The 21,408-nt window shown below is 43.5% G+C and overlaps 1 long non-coding RNA gene across 1 annotated transcript; it reads left to right on the top strand.

Annotated features, from left to right (window-relative positions):
* Positions 1 to 8,615: 8,615 nt before the first annotated feature.
* LOC118564508 lies at positions 8,616 to 21,404 on the top strand. The gene is made up of 2 exons (XR_004931895.1): positions 8,616 to 8,970; positions 20,708 to 21,404. It is a non-coding gene; the product is annotated as an uncharacterized LOC118564508 (long non-coding RNA).
* The last annotated feature ends 4 nt before the right edge of the window (positions 21,405 to 21,408 follow it).

Raw genomic sequence — 21,408 nt, 5'->3', positions numbered from 1 at the left:
GTCTACACATCTTGATCCAGGACCTAAAGGTAGGCTGTGTGAGTCGAACCAGAAACCTTGCAGCAGCCTCTCCAAGATGCAAGCGCCCTTCTCTCTAACCACCAGGCCAACACTGAACCATCATAATGGTCTTCCTCTGCAATCTCTGTTTTTTTCCCCAGCCCAGTTGGTGATAATGAGTAAATAAGGAATACAACAGCATTGAAACTTGCGGGTCAAAATAGTTGTGGGGCTAAATTAGCTTGTATACTATTGCATTTTCAACCACCTAATTAGATTGAGTATATGGTAAATTGAAATGCAGTTAACTCATCACTGAGTGGGTGACTGCCCTGGTCTGCCCTAACAACTAGCAGGAGCTGGCTGGTAACTAGTTACATTTACTGAGATACATTAACTTGAGTACATTTTTGAAAATACATTTAGTAGCCTAGTTTTACAGCACCGTGCTTTTTACTTTTACTTCAGTAACATTTTGAAGGGCTGCTGCTCTTGAGTACAATTTTGACCACAATTTTGACCACTTGTGTCCGCCACTAGCTTAAGTAGCTCTTTATCTTTTTATTTTGTGTTGTTTTTATTGAGAAGCACTTTTTATCCTGTGAAAGGTGCTACACAAATAATGTTTATTTATACATTTTAGATGTTACATTGAACTGAATCACTGTTAGCTTGACACCAAGTTGCTGTTAGCTTCACTAGTTATTAGTTTTATCTAAGTAGTTGTTGGGTTGACCCCAAGAACATGTTAGCATGATTCTAAATAACCATTACATTGAGTAGCTGTTAGCTAGATTAGCTGTTATAATTAGCTGTAACCCTGAGTTAAGCAGGTATTAACTAGAATCTAGACATCCATAAACTTCAGTTGCTTATAGTTTTGATTATTTGGTAGTTATTTGTTAGTTTGACTCCAAATAGTTGTTAGCTTTAGCTTTGACTAACTATTAGTTTGAGTAGCTATTATCTTAAATCTGAATAGCCAATGACTTAAATTTTAATTTATTTTAGTAGTAACTTGACAGGGCTGGTGTCACCTCAACTTAGTTATCTTAAATCTGTGTAGCACTTAAATAGAAAGGCTATTATCTTAGGTAACTGATAGCTTAACTCTGAGGAACCATATTTTGCCACACAATCCTCCTTTAAAAGAAATTAAAACTGTCAGGATTTGTTTATTGATGAACTCAGAACACACACAGGACAAAAGTTTGAGAGGTTTATTGAATGGTAGATGACTGATGGAAGATGTAACCAGAGGTGCAGGAATACAACGGCTCAGGGGTGCAGGTGAAGGCAGGGGCTGACGGCCAGGAGAGAGAGTCCAACAACACAGAGCGGGGTGGCACAGAGCAGAGCCCTCTCAGAGCGGCTAGTCAGGTTAGCAAATCACTGGGGACATCAGAACACAGAGCAGAACCTCCCAGGAACAACGGTGAGGAACAAAGTCTTTTAACGTGGCAAAACTAACCTTAAATCCGAAAACCAAGGCAAGGACGAGGACTGGCATGGAGTGGATGATTCAGAAGACGGACCAGCACTAAAGTGAGGCAGAGGGAGGTTTAAATAGGAAGACTAACAGGTGACATGCATCTGACTGAATAATTACTAACAGGTGTGACTGACTGCAAGGAGAGTGAAGTGAAGGCTGGGTGGAAGGGAAGGCTGAAGTGAGGGGAAGGAGAAACTAAAAACAATAAATAAAGTTAAACCCTAACTAAAACTAAAACAAGGTGGAAAAACCGAAAACCAATGGCAACAAAAGCCGAATCAAAACTAAACCATGACATTACCCCCCCCTCAAGGCCGGTCTCCGGACGGCCTAACAAACTAAACAACAACCAACCAAGGGTGGGTGGAGGGTGGTACGGATGGCGGGCTAGGGTCAAACAAAACAGATCAAAGCAGGGTGGGTGGAGGGTGGTACGGATGGTGGGCCAAAATCAAACAAAAAAAAAAAACTACCCACTCAGGGCGATCTGAAACAAAAGGAAAAACAAAAGCGGACTAAAAGGGGTCTCTAACAACCCCTGGTAGGCAAAACAAGAACGTCTAGCTGCTGAAAAGCAAACATCGCCACAAGGAAAGTCCAGCGAACATTGCCACAAGGCAAAACGGGCAAGGCCAGACATACTAACGCCAGAGGGAAGAAGTAGGCGTGCTAACGCCAGAGGGAGAACAGGCGCGCGACAGCGCCAGAGGGAGGAACGGGCGCACAACAGCGCCAAAGGGAAGGAACGGGCGCACGACAGCGCCAAAGGGAAGGAACGGGCGCACGACAGCGCCAAAGGGAAGGAACGGGCGCACGACAGCGCCAAAGGGAAGGAACGGGCGCACGACAGCGCCAAAGGGAAGGAACGGGCGCACTTAACGCCAAAGGGGAGGAACGGGCGCACGACAGCGCCAAAGGGAAGGAACGGGCGCACGACAGCGCCAAAGGGAAGGAACGGGCGCACGACAGCGCCAAAGGGAAGGAACGGGCGCACTTAACGCCAAAGGGGAGGAACGGGCGCACGACAGCGCCAAAGGGAAGGAACGGGCGCACGACAGCGCCAAAGGGAAGGAACGGGCGCACGACAGCGCCAAAGGGAAGGAACGGGCGCACGACAGCGCCAAAGGGAAGGAACGGGCGCACTTAACGCCAGAGGGAAGAACAGGCCGGGGCGTGAGGGAAACGCCGGGGCTTGGGGAAGAGAACGCCGGGGCGTGAGGGAAACGCCGGGGCACAAGGGAAGCAGGAACATCTAAAATGCCAAGGAACAAGAACGGAGGGCGTACTAACACGCCGGGGAACCGAGGTCGTCCTAAGACGCTGGGGAACCACAAATCAGGGGGCATCCTAACATGCCGGGGAACCAAGAATCAGAGGGCGTCCCAACACGCCGGGGAACCAAGAATCAGAGGGCGTCCTAACACGCCGGGGAACCAAGAATCAGAGGGCGTCCTAACACGCCGGGGAACCAAGAATCAGAGGGCGCCCTAACACGCCGGGGAACCGAGAAACAGAGGGCGTCCTAACACGCCAGAGAGCCAAGAATCAGTGGGCGTCCTAACACGCCAGAGAACCGAGAAACAGAGGGCGTCCTAATACGCCGGGGAACCGAGAAACAGAAGGCGTCCTAACACGCCAGGGGACTAAGGAACTAAGAGGCCAAAACAAAAACCAAGGAAGCTCGAACCAGCCAAAGCTAAGGAGCATGAAACAGCTCAGGGCCAGGGGTCAGAAATCTAAGTGAGTTCTAAGACCTAAGGAGCGCTGGAAACTAAGAGCGCAGGACAAAAATAAAGAACCAAACCAAGAACTAGAAAATAAGGCAAAACTAGAGCAGGGATAACACCACAAAAGAAAAACTAAGGCAAAACATAAAATCAAAACACTAAAGCAGAAAATGAAACTAAAGCTAACTACGAACGAAGGAAAAAACAAGAAAAACTAGGACTTGAACAAGTACACTAACGTGACAACCAGAGAGCTAAAGCTAAAATGACAAGGCTGGGCAAACCTAGAAAACTAAGGCAAATTCTAGACTCCTAAAACAGAGCAGGAAAAAACTAAGCAAAACAGAGACTAAGTACTCTAAGAAAACAAAGAACCCCCTAAATAATTCTAAACTGAGGAATTCTAAATCAATCAAAACTAAAGCCGAGCTTAAACAAAATAAAACAGAAAGCACTGGCCTTAAGGGCGTAGGCAAAGACGGCTGCTAAGCCGCAAGAGTTCTCGTGGAGGTCGTCCTGGACGAGGCAGGCGGCGGAGCAGCATCGCCCGACTAAGCCCTTGAGGAGGGCGGCCCTGACGAGGCAAAGTCAAGCGGCCTGGAGACCGCGGTCGGCAGCTCCGGCCGAACAGAAACGTCAAAGGCGGGCGCCGTGGTGGACGGCCCCGACGAGGCAAAGACGAGCGGCCCGGAGTCCGCAATCTGCGGCTCCGGCCGAGCAGGAAAGTCAGAGGCGGTCGCCGTGGTGGGCGGCCCCGACGAGGCAAAGTCGAGCGGCCTGGAGTCCACAGTCTGCGGCTCCGGCCGGACAGGAAAGCCCGGCACGACGAACTAGAAATAGGAGTAGCATCAACTAAGGCCTCATCCTGAGGCGAAACTACTCCCTCGGAGGCCTCATCCTGAGGCGAAACTACTCCCTCGGAGGCCTCGTCCTGAGGCGAAACTACTCCCTCGGAGGCCTCGTCCTGAGGCGAAACTACTCCCTCGGAGGCCTCGGCCTGAGGCGAAACTACTCCCTCGGAGGCCTCGGCCTGAGGCGAAACTACTCCCTCGGAGGCCTCGGCCTGAGGCAGGGCGGCTTCCTCGGAGGCCTCGGGCTGATCTGCGTCGGCCGGCGGAGCGGAGCTTTCAGCGGCCGGCAGGGCGAAGCCTTCAGAGGCCGGCAGAGCGAAGCTTGCGGTGGCCGGCAGAGCGGGGCTTACGTCGGCCGGCGGAGCGGAGCCTACGTCGGCCGGCGGAGCGGAGCTTTCAGCGGCCGGCGGAGCGAAGCCTTCAGAGGCTGGCAGAGCGGAGCCTACGGTGGCCGGCAGAGCGGAGCTTACGGTGGCCGGCGGAGCGGAGCCTACGTCGGCCGGCGGAGCGGGGCCTACGTCGGCCGGCGGAGCGGAGCCTACGGTGGCCGGCAGAGCGGAGCTTACGGTGGCCGGCAGAGTGGAGTTTTCGGGTGGAGGCGGAACCATCTCTTCAGCTACCTCGGACGCTGCCGGGCTACAGGCTTCAGAGGGCGGGTCCTCCTGAACCCCCTCTCGGGACCTGAGCGGAAGCGAGTCTTCGGAGGCCTTAAAGCGTCGGAGTGCCCGGCGTCCTAGCCGGGAGGAGCCAGACGGGGGTACAGAGGCTGTCAGAGGGGTGGCTGCAGGCCCACGGGGAAGAAGGTCGTCCCGGTCACCGTAATAGAAGCTCCACAGCTGGTCCTCCTCGACATGTGGGGCTCTGATGGATGGAACATTGAGCTTTACTCGGGGAGCCAGCTGCGAGTCATAGAGGTGGTGACATAGGCGATGAAGGGATCTGCGGCTTCTCTTCTCGTGCCCTGGGGTAGCGGCAACAACGCCCACGTAGAACACCTGGGGAGTGGAGTCGGCCTTGATCGGCGGCGCAGGGTCCTGGGCAGAAGCCATCCTGGCGTACCTCTCTTTCATCAGGCGTTCGCACATGTCCAGGTATGCACGGACCACCGGGGTGTCAGCCCCTGCAGGTAAGTTCCATGTGGTGTCTGAGTTCATCCTTTTGGCTGGTCCGTACTGTCAGGATTTGTTTATTGATGAACTCAGAACACACACAGGACAAAAGTTTGAGAGGTTTATTGAATGGTAGATGACTGATGGAAGATGTAACCAGAGGTGCAGGAATACAACGGCTCAGGGGTGCAGGTGAAGGCAGGGGCTGACGGCCAGGAGAGAGAGTCCAACAACACAGAGCGGGGTGGCACAGAGCAGAGCCCTCTCAGAGCGGCTAGTCAGGTTAGCAAATCACTGAGGACATCAGAACACAGAGCAGAACCTCCCAGGAACAACGGTGAGGAACAAAGTCTTTTAACGTGGCAAAACTAACCTTAAATCCGAAAACCAAGGCAAGGACGAGGACTGGCATGGAGTGGATGATTCAGAAGACGGACCAGCACTAAAGTGAGGCAGAGGGAGGTTTAAATAGGAAGACTAACAGGTGACATGCATCTGACTGAATAATTACTAACAGGTGTGACTGACTGCAAGGAGAGTGAAGTGAAGGCTGGGTGGAAGGGAAGGCTGAAGTGAGGGGAAGGAGAAACTAAAAACAATAAATAAAGTTAAACCCTAACTAAAACTAAAACAAGGTGGAAAAACCGAAAACCAATGGCAACAAAAGCCGAATCAAAACTAAACCATGACAAAAACATATTACCTTAAACATCTAAAAAAAACCCATTTTATTCAACATGTGAGAACAAGGGAATAGATTGGTCGCTGCAAATACAACCTCTTTGATCATCATTTGAATGAAACCTAATGAGGATGTTTGAAAGTCAAATCAGCTGCAGGTAAACTGAGATCAGCTGCTGAAGGGACTTTCAGTCTCTAGAGCTGGACCAGTGTGGATACCAACTGCTAGACTGACCAGGATCTCTCATGTATGTTAAGATTTTTTAAGCAACATACAATTACATTTTAGATGTTGTTGTGAAGGACTGCATTATTAACGTGAACAACGTACTTGTGGGACATCTATTAAAAAAAAACAACTTACTGAAGCTATTTATGATCATAATTTAAGCATTGCATTACAATTGCAGATCAAAAACATCATAGATGATTAAAAAAACATGTCCAACTAAGTTTTATCTTTTTATCTATAATAAGACAGTTTGACAGACACAGATGTAATAAACTCTTATTTTACAGTACACTGGCTGACTTTAAGAAACATGCATGTTTTCATTCTTTTTGCTGTGCATTCTCTGTTTTGAAGCCATATTGCTTTGAGTTCTACGTTCTAATGCTTTCCTTGGTCAACCTGGATGTCTGTCTTGTTACTTGGATGAGCTTCAAACTTTAGAACCAAGAGACTAGGAACAATCATTTCTATTGAGATCTACGTTGATTGTTATGTTTATTATTATTGTGATTGGGGATGCAAACAAATAATCAACAATTAATTAGATTAAAGTTTGTTTCCTACAATTAACTGATTATGTCCACTTAGACCTTTCGGTGTTCTAGTATGGCCGGCGCAGTAGTTAAAGAAAAAAAAAGTAAGGGCGAACGCAATAGAATGCGGTCCTAATGGAGTTTAGTCTGGGATTATTTTTGCAATGTTCAGTGACAAGAATGCAAAATGCTCTTTTTGCAGTTCTGTTTTTAAATATAAAGAAACACTCAAGCCGTGCTGCATGGCGGAGCAGTGGCAGCTTCTCAACCAAAACTCTCTGATGTGCTCAGAAAGCCAGGTTGTGATGACAGAAAAGCAGAGGGCATTGGGCAAAAATCAGTGACATCATAAAATAAGACAGGATGCCAAAAGCACTGCTGAGTGTCAGGGCTTTCATGGGGATTATAAGTGTTTCATATATTTTATTCTATCTAATTTATGTGTTTGGATTCAGTAATGTTTAACCTAATAGATAATATTTTATAAACATGTCCAAATGTAATGTGTGAAAAAAACTAATTTGTTTATTCAGTCAGGATTTAATACAGGTGGCTCAATAAACTGTTTAAACATAATGCAGAGTCTCTGCAGAAATGAGTAAATCTAATTTATTCAGATACAGATAGACAAACTCCGGAAACTCAGTGTATTCGAAAGTGCTTTGAAATTGTTATTTTAAGATTTGGCACTATACAAATGAAATGGAACTTAAATAAGACAGAGTCGGCAATATTTCTGGAAATGTAAGTAATAAACGCCCAAGTCTCTTTTTGAATTAACTGTGCATGCACAAGACCAGCTTACCTGCTAATATAATGTATATATAATCGACTACTGTCAGGATGGAAGGACCGTTTCACAGAATATAACAAAAAGTGTTTCTGAACAGGATTACCAACAATAGCTTTAACAGAAAAATATTTAGCCCACAACATGGTGGATGCTAAATGTTTCATAACATTGTACAGTGGGACAAAAAAGTATTTAGTCAGCCACAGATTGTTCAAGTTCTCCAACTTAGAAAGATGAGAGAGGTTTGTAATTGTCATCATAGGTGCACTATAACTAACACGAGATAAAATGAGAAAAAAACAAAACAGGAAATCACATTGTAGGATTTTCAAAGAATTCATTTGTAAATTAAGGTGGAAAATAAGTATTTGGTTAATACAAAAGTCTTTGTAGCATAGCCTTTGTTGGCAGTGACAGAGGTTAAACATTTCCTTTGACTCTTCACCAGGTTTGCATCACTGTAGCTGCTATTTTGGCTCATTCCTCCATACAGATCTCCTCTAGAGCAGTGATGTTTTGGAACTATCGCTGGTGTTGTGCTATTACACTGTTTTAAGTTATTTAATGTTTGGGTAACATGAACTTTCAACTCCCTCCACAAGTTTTCTATGTGTTGAGTTGTGGAGACTGGCTCAGCCACTGCAGGACCTTGAAATGCTTTTTTACGGAGCCACTCCTTCGCTGCCCCAGTGGTGTGTTTGGGATCATTGTCCGTCTACAACACTCTTACTGACAGAAGCAGGTTTTGGCTTAAAATCTCACGAAACATGGCCCTGTTCATTCTTCCCTTAACACGGATCAGTCGTCCTGTCCCCTTTGCAGAAAAACAGGCCCGAAGCCTGATGCTTCCACCCCCCAATGCTTCACATTTTTGGGATGCAACTCAGCATTCTTCTTCCTTCAGTTCCTTTTTTCAATTATAAAATAAAACAATTTCTTATTAATCACTATGATTATTTTATTAATACATTATTACCTATATTTATTTCACTTGAATGACGTTTTTGAGATAAAATTAATAAATCCAGCAGACTTAAGAACTAAAAGGATCTTTTTAGGGGTTATGGGCTGGGAGGGAGGTTTGTAAAAAACCGGCCAATAAGCCGACATGTGAATCCTAAACTTGTCTGCGCCTCTGGTGCTGCTCAGCCAAGTCGTGCGTCCTTGGAAACCCCCCCTGCTGGCGGTTTCATTTGTATTCCCATCCTGCGGGCAGAAACAGGCAGGCAAAAAGTCTGTCTGAGAGTCACGAAACGCTGATGAGAACGGAGAGGACAGGCTGGATGAAGCAGAGGCAGGGGAGGAGTCCTGCTGCCAAGGTGAACCCATAAAGCTCCGTGTTTATGCCGACCTGCCGAACAGAAGCGCAGCCGCGGATCGCGCGTCTGTCCCCCGGGTGACGGTGAGAGCGCAGCCGCCGCAGTCATTCCAGACGCGGCCGGGAGGACGCGGTTTTTTTTCGCGTGTTTTTGTGGAAATCTCGGGCTTAAAGTTCGCCGCCACGGAATGAGTTGAGTGCGTTACTCTGTCGGGAACGGCGGAGGGACTCAAGGTGAGTTTCTCCACAGGAACAGGAGGTTGATTATACCTGAGCTGCCTCCTCATCATTATCCGCCTGTAGACATTCAGCCAGAGGCATCATCATCAGGTTTGCGCTCAGCGTCAGGGAGGCAGCTGCTGAAGAAGAGACGCTGAGAGGCGTCTCAGAGGGTTATATAATGAAAAACCCTGCTCAAAAACAACCAGACTGACTGCAGGATGATTTTATGCTACATTCTCAATTAAACGGAGGCAGGGCTGGCACAAGGAAGTATGGGGCCTTGAGCAGAATCTGATTTGGGGCCCCTCTTCCTGTTGTGATCCAGATTTAGTTAAATCTGCCAGAGGGTGGTGGTGGGCATATTCATGTGGCAGAGTTTAAAAACAGTAAAGGATAAATATTAATTGCTGTGATGTATTTTTGATCAAACCAAGCCCAATATACAAATATTAAACTCATAGCATCATATTGTAACTACGTGAACGCAAAGAATACTCTTTGCACTTTTACAACGTAAACTGGACGACTTCTTCTAATCCCAAATTTAAATTCTAAACGATTAAAAATGTTTTAGTTAACTTGTACTGAAACAGTCAAATCAGTTTTAATAGTATTCTCATTCTCTATAAAGTTTTAGATCTATGTTATGCGATCAAATACAAGCATTTATCGGAGGTCTCTCACGGTTTGGGCTTAGTTTGCTTACGCCTTGGACCGGTGTAGGTACCAGATCGGCCCGGGGGCCTGCGCTTCCCGATGACGTCATTATATGGCAACTCCATTCACACAAACTACATTACGCCCGCGGTCTCCATTTGTTACAAATCAATTTTATTTTGTTAATTTACGGTTATTTTCCAGTAACTTAATCGTTTTGGAATGCTGGTGTGGTAGTCTGACAATTTAATCGGTAATTTTGCAGGATCAAAGTTACATCTTAAGAGAAATTTCATTCCTCCAATAAAAAAAAAAAAAAAAATAAGTTGTGAAGGGAAACTAAACCATAAACTTTTCATTTTTAAAAAATGTCTGCAGCCATTTTCATTTTATCACGGCATTGATCACTTTAAAATCAATAACGTTTATTCCTCCTTTTTCTACTCATATTACTATGTCGTTCTTTCTGATCATATGTTTTTTATTATTCCAGAAGAAATTGTGATGAATTAGATAAATTTTTTATTGTAGTATTTGGTATATTTAAGATATATGATAAATAAATTAATCTGGCTATCCCTTCTGTTTTTGTTAACAATATTCTTCCAAAAATTGAGCCAACTGTCAAATATTTGTTGATTTTTTTTTTGGTAAAAATGGCTTGAATATTTGTTCTGTCATTTTCAGTGTGGTCCTTGTTAATCATTATACCTAAATATTTTACCTCATTTTTATCAAATAAAGTAAGTTGATTATTTTGAATTGCTAAGATTTCACATTTTTTCTATGTTCATCTTTAAGCCTGAAGCTTTTGAGAAAAAGAAACCACTAAATTAACTAAATAGAATCAATTCGTTACAAATGCAGACCGCGGGCTCAATAGTTTGTTTGAGAGGCTTTGCCATAATGTGACGTCATCGGGGGGCGCAGGGACCATGGAGAATTTCTTCGTAAAATTGTCAGTTTACAAACCGCAATCCCGCTCTCGAATAAAACCTACACCCCGCTATAATTAATTACTTTAGTAAGTCGTCCAGAGCAATCACAATGTTTTGCGTAATTGTGCAAACGTTAAACCAATCATGTATAGTGACGTCATCAGAAGGCGCAGGACCCTGAGCCGATCTGGTACCTACACCGGTGTAGGTACCAGATTATTCCCTTCATAACTTAAAAAAAAAATTGGAGGAATTAAATTTCTCTAAGGTTGTAACTTCTTTGATCCTGCAAAATTACCGATTAAATTGTCAGACTACCACACAAGTATTCCAAAATGATGTTAAAAGTTTTCATGCCTCGACTAATTTACAGGAAAATAACCGTAAATTAACAAAATAAAATTGATTTGTAACAAATGGAGACCGCGGACGCATAATCTAGTTTGTTTGAGTTGAGTTGCCATACATAGACGTCATCGGGTAGCACCCGAGCCAATCTGGCAGCCCGAGTCAATCTGGTACCTACACCGGCTCTATAGAAGTTACATGAAATTAATTCATGTACATAAAAAACCCAAATAACTTTTGTTTTTTGCTATATACAACAATCAGATACTACATAACCACCAGTCCTTGACACTCCTGACCCATCCAAGCATGGACTCCATCGTTCCTGAAGGTCTACCGTGGCACCTTCAGGGTTCCTAGAGATTGAAGGTCCCCCCCCCCAACAGTTACTTGAGTGGACTGAGAAATGGGCCATTTGGAGGCCATGTCTACAACTCAAATAGATCCTGAAACCTTTCCTGGACCATTTTTGCTTTATGGTGGCATGCACTATCCTGCTGGAAAAGGCCACGGCCATCAGGGAATACCGTTTCCATTAAAGAGAGTAAATTATTTTCATTGATTTTATGGCCCTCGAAGCCTCCTTTCGAAGGCTAAAACAACCCTTTCTGTCCCACCATTACCGCTATGCAAACAAGAAGATCACAACAATTCAGATTTGGTGAAGATACAGAGGAAATAAGAGTGAAAAGACTTACAAAGGAGAACAGACAAGACTTCCCGAAAGAATATTTAGTTACATCTCATTATGTGCATCATATCTCTAAAACTGGACGTGTGGAGGAATATTAAAAAACTGTATAAAAAAAAATCCAGCAGCTTGAGAAAAACTTGGATCTTGGAAATATTATCCAACACTTTGGACATGTGGCTTTGGTGATGAGGTCAAATTTTACTCTGAGTGAAATCTGACGACAGATCTGCTGCTTTCAGGGGTGGGGGTGGGGGGGGCTGTGACATCCTGTGCCCTTGAGCCCTCAGATAAGGACAAAGACCCACTTCAAAACGGGCCTAATTTTGAACCCTGGCTGTTACATGAAGCTCTGCAGAAGCAAGACTTGTTGCATTGACATTGCTCATGTGGTTTCAGCAACCTCGTTCAAAATTGAAATAGATTCCAAGCAATCAACTTAATCTTAAAGCACATCCTATAATGACCATAATCTTAGCCTACATCAGAAATTGTAGATTTTTTAACTGATATTTTTCTTGAACAATGTGGGGTTTGGGGGGGCCGTATATACTGAAATACCTCAGCGTACGAGCCGGAGGCAGCAATGCTTATATTAGAAATGCAACAAAGTGAACGACCTGGCTGTTTTAAAAAAAAACAAAAAACAAACATTGCAAAATAACTTTATTGGAGAATAAAAATCAAGTAAAACAAGTTTAGTGGAAGAAAACTGATAGCATTAATGTGGCTGTGCTTCCCGGCCAATGTTTAATACCCAAACCAGTAACAAAAAAACAAAATTAATCTACTAAGAACGGAAACTATTGATGCACACATTTTTGATCAGCTTCTGTCTCTTAACAAGGACTGTAAGAGGATAACATTGTGTATTTTTTTACAGCTGCAAACAGGAGGCTCCTGCATTTTTGTTTTTGACCATTCATAGCAACATCTTTTGTTCCAATCGTACACAGCCATAGTAATTTCGATAATTCTGCCCATCCTACTTTTTTTAGTTCCATTTGTTTTAAACCAAAGTTTTTAACCAAGCAACTGTTAAGTGGCAGCTGTCTTGAAAAGATTTTGGACAGCAAACGATGGGCCTACGAGTTGAGAAAGTGGCTAAATGACCCAGAAACACCAGTCGTTGGTTACTGAACGCAGGCTGGCGGACAGGCGTAGTTAAGGGCTTTCTATTGTAGTTGCACAATCTCACTTTTTTTTTTTTTTTGGTGAAAAATCCAGCCTTAGTTTGAATAAAACTACTCTGTGGGGTAAAATGTCATGTTTTGTGCCAAGCTTTAAGGCCACATGCAGGAACCCTCCCAGGAGACAAATACAGCAGTTCAATTTGTTGAGTACAAAGAATTGACACGTCTGGTCTGGGAGGGGTTCCATTAGCACAGGGGAATGGATCACTGTGAGAGAAGGAGAAAAAGGTGGGCAGAGCAAATACTGGGACGATAACAGAGAGTGAGCTTGCAGGCTCTGTGAAGAGTAAGCAGAGTCCAGGATGCTCGGTCTGTGCGGTGAGCAGAGTTCCAAACGGTGGTAGATGGTGGAGCGCTGGAGGGCGGACAGGTTATGCTGCAGGTTACGAACGAGAGAAAAGCCTTAAGGTTGCTGGTTGGAGTGATTGGAAGTAATGGCACAAGCAGGCTTGAGTCGTGAATCCAGGAAGTACCTCAGACAAAAAGACCTGTGGAAGTTCTTGAGAGAAAAACTCCCAGGAGATAGGCAGAGAGGTCTGGGATACGATGGGCTAGAAATATCAAGGAGCTGATTTGTGCAATACACAAAGGGCTAAGGGGGACTCATAGCTTGACACTCAGGCCAGCCAGCTGGGCTTAAGCTCCAGCTGTTGAGCTGGTGGTGCAGGTGAGCGGGAGTGCACTGCTCAGCTCCGCTTTCTGGGGGAACACCTGTTGTTTTAAAAACAGACGGGAACACCACAAACCAGGATCCCAGACAAAAACACACCAGTGAGTAGTGGGGCTGTGGTGCAGTTAGTACTGTTGCCCTGCAACAACAAGGTCTGGTGTTCAAATCTTGTCATGCGGACCGTGCGCTGCATGCAGTTTGTCCTGTGTGACCCTTTGATGGACTAGCAACAATAGTCCTTCTTACCCAATGAGCCCTGGAGAAAGACCCCCCCCCCCCCCCAACACCACACACACACATTTTGAGTAAGGCAGAAGCGTAATGATCCTCATAATATAGAAAACAGCCACAAGAAGACAGGTATTTAGCATATTTTCTCCATATTTGCAGTCAGAAAAGCAAAATTTTTAAAACAACAAACTGTGACAAACCAGACTGGAACAGTGCGTATGTTTATCTTCATCACCACACTCAGCAAGTACAATGGGAAAAGAGGTAAAATAAAGTCGATTCAATGAGATTTTATTTACAGCATACAGCGGCAGTTCACAACACATGCCATATCAAGGCTCTTTACAAAGTCAGTTCAATCAACTCTTCCAGACAGACTGCTTAAGTTTTCTATCTTGGAAAACCCAGAAGATTATGTCGAGTCATTGACCTGCAGCATTCACTCCTCCTGGGTGAGCGTGGAGCCACAGTGGATGGTTGCTTGTATTGCAAGCAATCCCTCATTTCAAACATGCATGTAGCGACATGGGGAGCGTGGACAGATATCATTGTTGGAAAACTGCAGAAAAGAAAGTGGCATCTCGGATCACCAGGTCTCTATAACAACCATTATAGATGCCATTTACAAACCAGGAAGAGACATCTCTGTCCTACCATCACAAACATAAAAATTTACTAGGGCTTTAAAACTGGAATTGTATGCTTTGGTCTGAAGAGACTAAGGTTTTTTTTTTTCTCATAGCAGGGGATGGTATCATTGGCTCAGCTAAACTGTGGTTTAGGTCCTAACTCACCAATAGGAGCTCCTGTGTCATGTTGGATGATTTTACCTCTGCTTCAGCTGCCCTCCCCTGGGGGGGTCCCCCAGGGGCCAATCTTGATCATCTCCTGTTCGCCCTCTACTTACTGCCACTTGGGGCTATTTTTATGAAGTATTATGTGCCATTTCATTCGTATGCTGATGACTGCCAAGTCTATTTTCCTCTAAAACAACAGCTTTGTTCAACCTCTACTTGATTGTCTAGATGACTTCAGGGCACGGACGGCTCTGAATTTCTTCACTTTTATTGAAAAAAGACAGGTTATGCTTTTTAAACCCAGCAGTCCAAACAATGTCCTTTCTTTTGATCGTTCCTCTTTGGCCCCATGTGAAAAAGCCAGCGTTTTTAATTCAGGAGCAAAAGGGACCCCAGCCTCTAACATGATCCACACGTAAATGCTGTGATCAAGGCCTCCTTTTTTACAGCTAACACTGCTCTCAGAGATCAAGCCCCTCTAGTGAAGACCCCATCTTGAAATTGTTGTCCATGCTTTTATCTCCTCACACTTGAACTATTGTAATTCTCTTTTGATTGGTGTCAGCCAGGCCACTCTTTCATAACTACAACTGGTGCAGAATGCTGCAGCACGAGTTTTGACAGGTAAAAATAAAACGTGAGCATATAACTCCAGTTTTAACGTCCCTCCACTTGGTTTCTGTTAACTTTCAAATCCATTTTAAAAATTCTTTTATTTGCTTTTAAGTGTCAAAAAGGGCTGGCCCCGTCCTATTTATCTGAATTTAGCCAACCCTATATACCTTTGCGTGTTTGTAGATCAGCGGACCAGATGCTTCTGTCCCAAACTCTTTATCAATCCACAGGAGACGGAGCTTTTGCAGTTCTGGCTCCTAAGTTGTGTAATGAATGGCCACTGGTGGTCAGACAGGCTCCATCTCTTGATTTTTTTAAAACTTGTCTGAAAACACACTTTTTGTACTTGGCCTTTAACCCAGAGTGAGTTTTAATCTGTGTTTCTATTGTACTTTTTGTTTATAGTGTATTTTATCTATCATATATCTATCATATATATATATATATATATATATATATATATATATATGTTTTTGTGCAGCACTTTGATCAGCTGTTATATTGTTTGTAAAATGCTCTAGAAATAAAATGGGATGTATGATAAATAGTCCAGGAAGATCTGCTGTCAAACAAGGAGTATGTAGAAAAGCACATTTATGCTCACGGTTAATCAAAGTGGAGGATCTGTGATTGTGTAGGAATGTTACCCCTTACAGGGATAACTTACTTTGCTCCAAGACACAACATTGTTAACTTCTGTTATACCAGGGCATATCAAATTAAAAAAGTCCTCTGACAGATATTTAAAACTGGTCGTTACTGGATGATAGGAAAATCAAGGTCAAATCAATGTTCTCAAGACAGAGAATTGATTTTTCTCAACCTTTTTGCTATAAATTAATTTTACAGCATTTTACACACCTTTACCAGAGGTGCCAATAACTGTTGAGGGTGCTGTAGGTCCACTGATCCGTATGACGGCAGTTCACGTTGAAAGGATTTTATATTCGAAGCAAAGAAAAGGTCCCGTCACTGCAAGCCGAAATGCCCCTCGTGCCGCACTCTTTAACCGCTTCTGTATCTCTGACAAATCAAGACTTTATTACACTGACACGAGTTCACCTGAGCTCCATTAGATGAGGTGGGGAAACAAGCCTGATATAAATAGCCTGAGCATGCAGCGTAGCTGTGCTTTCCCTGTACATGTGTAGGTTCACGAGTGTAGAGCGCAGCGGGTTGCGTGGGAAATAAACAGAAGCTCTGCTCCACATCGGCACCTACAGATTGAAATACCAGCGGCGGTTCGGCCTCACAGGATGAGTCACAGTTTTTTTAAATTACAGCGCGCACCGCGATGCGAGTCCCCAGGGATGCTGCAGGGGTGGGCGATGATGAGACCAACGCTTCCACTCCTGCTATAAATGCATCTGTAATACAGCGCAAGAGTCCAGTACAGAGAGTGAAAAACACTTCAGCTGGGTGGATACGGCACTTCAGGTTGATGAAATGTCACGTTTTCAGCTTAACCTGCACTCATGAGGTGGACCAATTCACAGGCAAAAAAGGACACATGGAGCATCTCTGCACCTTCTTGTCTGTTTATTTCTAAAACATTGGTCAAACAGATACAGAATGAGTATTTTTTTTAAATCACCTTAATGCAACAAAAGAACATTAATAATGACAATGAATATATCAACAGATGGAACATTTCTTACAATTTTAACAGCAATTGCAGTACATTAGTTCTATGACTATAGAATAGGTTTTATATCTGATACAATACAAATTTCCCTTAACAACTCTCCTAACAAAGCTGCAGTAAGTGACCAATCTTTGGTAAAGTACTTATAACCTAAGAACATGTGACATTCCCTCTAGTGGTTGAATGAACAGCAGCTTTTCCAAGCAAATTTTAATATCAGGTGGTTCATTATTTAACAATTTCTGTAAAATAGAGCATATTAAGCAGTTCTTAAAATATATCTGAACTTTCATTCATAACTGGAGTCTAGTCCCAAAACCAAACTATGTGGACTTAAAAAAATGATATTTGGGATTAATATTTCTTGAACAGTATATGGCCATGCAATCATGCTTATAAAAAAAAAAAAAAAAAAAAAAAAAAAAAATTTGATCTGCTGCACATGCACAGTGCGTACTTCCGTTAAAATTGTAAATAAACACGAAAGCCTTGATTTGCTAAAAATTGAGCAAAAACAAATCTTAAAAGCACCAAAATAACTAATACGCCAGCAGGACATTATAATCTTTTTAATAAAAACTTTGTATGCAACCACAGTGAGCTACGGGTGTATAAAAAAAGTCAAATAACGTGGCTTTGCACCTTTAATCTTAAATTGTACAGATTTCCAAAAGTGTTAAGATTTGTGGGCAGAACTACATGAGATGACCAAGTACCAGACTGACTTCTGCGTCTCTGACATAAACAATTAGAAACAATTACAATCATAATTACCTTAAAAATCTAGAGTAACATGCAGACTATGAATTATCTTACACAGTCCCTATGGATTTATTTGACATGCATGTTTCCTGGGAACCAATATGTTCTTCATAGATTAGCCATTGTGCTGAACTTAATGGACAAAATTTTGTTAACTTAATGGATTTAGTTTTTTCAATAAAATACAATGTTCGTCTGGAAAACCTTGGTACTCATCAAATGTAATGTTTCTTACACCAACCGGCTGCATCTCCTCCTGAAAGTCCTCTACATCCAGAAAGAGCAAATTCCACCATAAAAGCTTTGCAGCATTTCGGGAAAACAAGGAAACACGAGATCAAACCGAAGCATTTATACACCGCTTCTAAACTCCCTAAGAAAACAAAACAAACAAACAAAAAAAAAACACCATGGAGAGTCTGTGGAGGGATTACCCTTCACAACCCAGTGGACCCAACAGAATAACTACCAGGGGTTGGGCGCCAGAAACCATAAAAAGTGCTCAAGATGTCTCTGTTGTTCAGAGCTGAATGAGTAGAAAGAATAGAAATACCCTTTATTGTTCCTCAGTGGGGTTATCCAGGTCCGCCAGCAGTGAAGTGAAAGGCAAAATGGACGCATGCAGATTCGCACAAAAGGTTAAACATATAAAAACAAAAATAGAGAGACTGTACAGTAAGGGCAGGTTTACAACATAAGGGAATAAAACTAGTTACAAAGAATGGTGTATAGTATGAAGGGATCAGCAGCTTGAGGAAAAAACACAGCTTTTATTTGGGGAAAAAAAGACTTAATTATTTTTACAAATGTAGTTTTAGTCACATTAGCAAAACCTACAGAGTCCTGTTCACATTTGTCAATACTTGGAACAATGTTTGCAACAGTTAAAGATTAACCAATCCCGTCGGATAGGGGAAGGACTGAATAGTGTTTTAGACTTTGCCACCTTTTCCCCGACACATTTGTTGTGTTACTTGCCATTCATGATGCTGTTTGTTCTCCAAGAAATCCAAAACCTCCACCAAACTGCTGGATATTTAACACAGATTAAGCTAAACATGCACAATTAACCAAATAGGGGATTTTTTGAGGGCAACTGATTGTGTTTGCTGTTAAGGGTGTCAAAAGTAAAAGGAGTAGACAATGTCCTGACAGATTTCATTGTTATTTATTGAAATCACTTTTTTATACAGTTTTCTTTTGTCTTGACAAAAGTAAAACCTAACCGGTCCAGCCATCGTCTTCCACTTATCTGAGATCAGGTTGCAGGGACAACAGGCCCAGTAGAGAAACCCAGACATCCCTCCCCCCAGCGACATCCTCCAGCTCGTTCTGGGGGATGCCGAGGCGTCCCAGGCCAGACAGAGATATATAGTCACTCCATCGAGTTCAGCGGGGTCTCCTCCCTATAGGACGTGTCCAGAAAACCTCTAAATTTCTCTTAAATTTCTACAGCTGCACAATAGAAAGCTACAAATGCTATCACAGTGTGTGTGTTCGGAATCTGCCAGGCAAATTATTGGTGAGGATTTGTCATTTCTGGAGAACATTTATCAATAAAGACTTTGCTCTTGGGCTTCAGCCATCATTAAGGACCCTTTGCATCCTGCCAGGAACCCATTTGAACTTTGCGCTATCGAACAATTAAATGTGGGACATCACGCCACAATGAAAGCTCTTTCCTCAAGCTGTGATGACTTTAAACAGAAAGACTCTACGGTGACTGTTAAAAGCACTTTTGGCTTTTCTTTTATATCATTTACTATTTATATTTATTTATTTTAAATGCTTTTTTGTGTGCCCCTCTCGGATTAGATTGGGTGGCTATGGTGTTCTTCCCGTTGTTTGTTTGTAAATGTCAATTGTGCCCTTGAGCTACTTACATCTATTTTCCAACATGTTTTTTTATACTACAAATGGCAAATAAACTGAATCTGAATCTAAAGGGAGGCGCACAGGGCCATCCTAATCAGATGCCAAATCCACTTCAACTGACTCCTTTTGATGTGGAAAAGCAGCGGCTCTACTTTGAGCTCCTCCAAATAACAAAGCTCCTCCGCTTATCGCTAAAGCTAAGCCCAGCCACCCTCCAAAGGAAGCCATTTTCAGTCGCTTTTATCCAGGATCTCTTTCTTTTGGTGATGATCTATACCTCATGACCACAGGTGAAGGTTGGAACGTAGACGGAGCGGTAAATTGAGAGCTTTGCTTTCTGGCTCATGTCTTTCTTCACCATAAGAGACGATAGCAGCGCCGCATCACTGCAGAAGAAGCCCTGATCCGTTTGTGCATCTCTTGCTCCATCGTACCATAACTCTTGAACAAGACACCAACATACTTAAACTACTTTGCTTGAGGCAGAGACTGACCCCCGACCTACGAATAATTGGGTGAAGTAGTGTGCATTTAATTAACCTCAGCTGTATCCTTCCCAGCAACCAGACAGACACATGAAGAGTTGGGTGTAAAAATATCTGAACAAATGTCAACACTGACGACCCCACAGAAAGTCAGAACTGGACAGATGGAGGTCCGCGCCCTAATTACCGTCTCTGTTTGGGTTGCTGATATGGAGCCCTGCGGGAACTTCTGCGCTCCAGAATTAAACCGCAAAACATATAAAAAGACTAGAGAAACAGAACTGAAATCTCAGGATTTGAGTCTGTTTCTCATAGATTTCTTGTCATTTTTAGACTCAAAAATCAACAAGTCTATATTGTCTATACCTGCTTATCCTTGCACGGATTAGGGGGGCTGGGGCAACACAGAGAGACACAGGACAAACACTGATACCTATAGGCAATATAGAGTAACCGATTAACTCGAAAGTTATGTTTTTGGACAGGCAGAAGTAAAAAGCAAATGATCTTCGTGATGCAAGGCAACAGGGCCAACATCTGCCCCCCTGTATGGCTCCTCTCAGGAGCTGGAGCCGTTTGTTAGAAGTTTCTTGTTTCTATAGACCTAAAAATCCGTCCATAAAGCTTATGAATACATTTGAGACGTAGGTTTCCCACCATCCCCTTCACTGTGAAGATTTTATCTGCAAGCTCTTCTGTGGAGCACGCATCTGATCCTTGGCAGCTCAGACCCGTAACCGCTCGGCCTCTTCGCTGGTTTTACTCCCTGCTGAGTCAGAAATGTCGTCTTGTGTTCATCCTGGTGACGGTTTCTCTTCCTCCGTGTGTTTTTCTCTCTGCAGAGCGGTGGGAGAACGAGGAGACCCACTGGGATCTGAGGAGAAGGGATTCAGCTTCCCAACAGCGAGGAGGGACCCCCCCTCATCTCCCCGAAGTGACCAGCTGTTGGGCGGTGTGCGGATGAAGCCATCACTTCTGTGGATTTTGGCGCTTCTGATTGGATGTCACCTCTGTTCATCCATCTAAAGATCACAACCCGAAGGACGCAGCTTGTTTTTTCTCCGAGAGGAAAATGTTTTCAGTCGTGTGAATCCCGTGGAGCTCCACGGGGGCTTTAAGTGGATGTTTGCCGCAGTAACGAGGAGGAAAACCCAGGTTTTGTCTGTGAGTCTTTTGGAATAGCAGAGCGGATTTGTGAGAAAGAAACAGAAACCAAGAATGTTCCTAGGAAATCGCGGTTAACGAGCAACACCTTTGAAACATTTATGGATTTTTTTAGCTCTCAAATGAAAGTGAATCACAGACTAACTTAATAATGTAAGTTATTTGGGATTGCAAACATGTGACATTTGCTGTATTTCTCACAACAGAACCCTGCTTCAAGCTTTAATAACTTCCAAGGTTTTTGTCCCTTAGATAAATCCCGCCCTGTTGGAGCTTTTATTGTTTGCGAAAAAAAGCAGTTTTTCAGAATACTTCTGCCACATGTTTTTGGCTCCCTTGACTGTATTAAGAATATTTTTCATCTTCTAAAAAGGACAAA

Source organism: Fundulus heteroclitus, chromosome 11 (assembly GCF_011125445.2).
Source record: "Fundulus heteroclitus isolate FHET01 chromosome 11, MU-UCD_Fhet_4.1, whole genome shotgun sequence".
Lineage (NCBI taxonomy): Eukaryota > Metazoa > Chordata > Actinopteri > Cyprinodontiformes > Fundulidae > Fundulus > Fundulus heteroclitus.
This window is presented reverse-complemented; position numbering and strand designations above follow the sequence as displayed.